Here is a 3,885-nt window from a genome sequence, read left to right on the forward strand (position 1 = left end):
ACCCTCCGTTTCCTTTTAATAAAATTCATTAAAAATTATGTTTGGTAGGATCCTTTTGTGAATTGCGATTTTCAGAGATAACTCTGAAGCAACGCTAAAGGAAGATAGTTGCTACGAAACATACATCTTCTCTTAATCAGGATACATCCTGTTACTCTGTACTTATATTTTGTGCGTGAATAAATAATCTAATTTCCTAATAAGAAGTTAACAAAATTTTGTTAGACGTAGAGTGTATTTACTACGAAAGAAAATAACGAACCTAATTTTTAAATGAACGGTATAATACAGAAACGCTAGCAAGGGATTCCGAATGCAAAAACAGGTCAGATACGTTGCAGAAATAAAGTGTTCAATTTATTGTTTTATTTACAAATTAATGTAAACTAAATAAATATGTACATATGAATGAAAAAAATTCACTTGCCCTATCGGACAAGTACATCGACAATTTCACTTGCCCGAACTGATGATTTACTTGTCCCGGGCAATCGGACAACCGTTAATGTCGATCCCTGAACTTGTTTGTCAGTTTAAAATAGTGATCGGAACTTAAGTATACTTCATTAGAATAAAATCAACAAATTGACCTTGGATATTTTTTTCCCGTGACCTATAGATATATCAAGATCTTGATTAAAGGAAAAATTTCGTAAGAAGTCAAGGTCATTGACAAAATGTGGTTTTGGTATTTATGGTTGTTTATTGACCATCGATTTAAATCTTATTCAATCTCCTTTATATGATTGGATGTTTGTTTTTAATTATTTCAAATGCATATTAATATTTTATAATGATAACAAGGGTATAAATAGGAACAAAATATATCAACTAAACATAACGCCTTGTTTATTAAGTTTAAAGAATAACAAGAAAACAAATCTGTGAAATTTCATACAACTAACATTTTTTGTTTGCTTAATAATTAATTAAATGAGGATTATGTGACACATCGTGAATGAATGCACGATTTTATGACGTCAGGAAATGTCTAAATACCGCACTACCGAATGTCCTGAAATTATGTTTTATAAAGAATAAGTTGAATTTTCAGAGTTTTTTTTAGAGCATGTTGTATTAATGATTTCTTACACTTATACATCCATGAATGCAACTACGAGAACATTTATACTGATAGTAATTTAAAAAAAAAAATAAGGATCTACTCTAACTGAATTCGAAATTATTGTATTCAAACGTAAAAGACATCATCTATGTAGATATATGAAAATTCAGACATTTTTTTATGCGATTGTGTTGCTTAAACATAAGTATTTTCCTTTCAGAAAAATAGATAAAAATGTAAATTGAATTAGAAAGTGTTGGTGTTTGCGTGCTTTGATGGAAAAAAAATCCAAAGAAATTATTCTACAATGGTTTCATATGGTTAATTCTAAATAAAGTTTTCATATTACTAGTATTTAATCTTGTATCAGCTATACATACATTGATGACCTTTTTTCACTATGTCAGTAAAGCGAAGTCACTTCTTATGAGAAAAAAAAATACAAATTGTGGTTGTTTATATTTTTAAAAGAAAGGACATACGCGTATGTACGTCAAATTTTGAAATTACGATAGGCCTTCTTAGCTGGACCCGTTAGACTATATAAAAATTACAAATTAAAAGTAGAGTAGAGTAATATATTATTCATTTACCACTATTTTAAATACTACAAGCGCTCTACCTACTGTAGTTTAATTTATACTTCATATGTTGCAAGTATTCATCATGAGTTTTTCTATTTCTTTTCAAACAATCAGGTGATTTGAAAAGTAATAGTACGCCACTGGTTGCAAATAATGTTTGGGTAATTTGGAGTATATTTTCATATTTTAACAATGAATGAATTATAAGAAACCATTCAAAAATTCAAACATTAAGGTCTGTCGACACATTGCTCGAATATCTGTTTTGTATCTCTTTGTAATATACAACAAATTAATCATAATTATCATTATCTTGAGATTTTAAACTTTTTTCAACTATTTTCAAAATTCTAAGTAGATAAAGACACCAAAACATTGTGATATTGGCATTCAGAAGATTTTTAATAGAATTATATAGGAAACGCCATCCTCTGGTATCGTATCTGGTACCAAATTCCTGGTAAAGTACCATAATTTTTTGTGAGGAAACTTGTTAAAGTAGGAGAATTTCAATGACAAATTCTTGGGGGAAAAATTATATATTATTGAGGAACGTGTCGTCTGACCTTAAACGGCTCTTTTCAATTTCAAAAAAAGTCATCCATATATTTGGCATACAGACTGTTTTTTAGAAAATAATATAAATAAAACAATACCCTCAACCTAAGATTAGAGGTACAGTAGGCTTGCCTCTTAATACCGGTATATATTGACGGCTTTTGGGAATTAAAAAGGAGATGCAATATTTTTTCATATCAATATACCTGGTATTATATTTCATTTCCGGGAAATAATTAAATGGCGACTCGAATGGAATATACCAGCATTATAATATTGTTGACAGAATGATTCACTGCTTTTATCAAAACATATTTAAGGATGTCTGACCATTAGTTATAACATGCTTACTCTTATCAAAATTTAGACATATCTTTACACTAAACCTGCAATTATATCCAGTTCTGCAGATTTAACTCGTTTCTAAATCAAGACATTATCAACTAACAGTGTATACAATACTGCTATCATGGAACGTTTGAAGCCATTTCCCTTTTAGGATATCGATGTTTAGTTTTTTGGTCTAGTTAACAAAATCACGACTTTATAATTTCTGGTTTGAATTTTCCCTCTCCTTTCTAAGTTATAAAGATACTTTACAAGTTATAAAAAGTACCGGGTTTTTTTAATGTCAAAAAGAGTATTTTATGTTTTAAATACTATTTTACAAGTTATAAAGAGATTTTATAAGTTATAAAGAGTATTTTATGTTATAAAGACTATTTTACAGGTTATAAAGAGTATTTTATAAGTTATAAAGAGTATTTTATGTTATAAAGACTATTTTACAGGTTATAAAGAGTATTTTATAAGTTATAAAGAGTATTTTATAAGTTATAAAGACTATTTTACAAATTATAAAGAGTTTTTTACAAATAAGAAATTTTATAAAATGTAAAGAGTATTTTACAAGCAAAAAAAGAGTATTTTCGACAAATGAAATATGGACCTTGTCAAGAAAATCAAATTGACTGTGCACTGGAAAATCACCCTACTTATCTCATTGATAAAGACGCGTCTAGTGATCTCGTATTATATTTGTCACTGCCGAGCGGTCTGATTCCGGAAATACTGGAAGAATCATTACCCGCTGAATGAAATGTAGTTTTCTTGTTAGGCTCATGGGAACATAAAATATCCTTTTCTTTATTTCATGGAATCTTTTACAAGATTCTTCCTGATGAAAAAGCTGAATAAGAATTTTCTGCCTCGTATCTTGATAAGTCTGAGCATATAAAGAGAAAAAAATCAACATTTTGATTCTTTTAGAGTGCTCCAGTAGAAAACTCCCTCTTTCAGCTTTGTTAAACATGTGCAGTGATGAAAGTCAGTAATGGTGCGAATCACAGAAATGATTCAATTTTGCACTGACAACAATTTTTTGCTAGAATAAATGCTTACTAATACGTGACTGTTCATTTTGGTATTTACTAAGTACAATTGTATCTCAAATAAAAAAAAAACTTTAGAATTCATTTATTTATTTTTTACTTATTCATTTATCGATACATTCAATTCCAAATTGATAATTCATTGATGAATTACTTTTGAATTCTGCAGATGCATATTTTAATTGCGTAAATTTATGTAAGTGATCGTTTGTTCATATGTTCATTTACAGCTTATTTGTACATAAAAGTATTGTTATCTGAACTTCAAAATTGTTTTACTACTCAG

This window comes from Saccostrea echinata, unplaced genomic scaffold (assembly GCF_033153115.1).
Source record: "Saccostrea echinata isolate AGI-Se365-2 ecotype Australia unplaced genomic scaffold, CSIRO_AGI_Sech_v1 ptg000001l, whole genome shotgun sequence".
Taxonomy (NCBI): domain Eukaryota; kingdom Metazoa; phylum Mollusca; class Bivalvia; order Ostreida; family Ostreidae; genus Saccostrea; species Saccostrea echinata.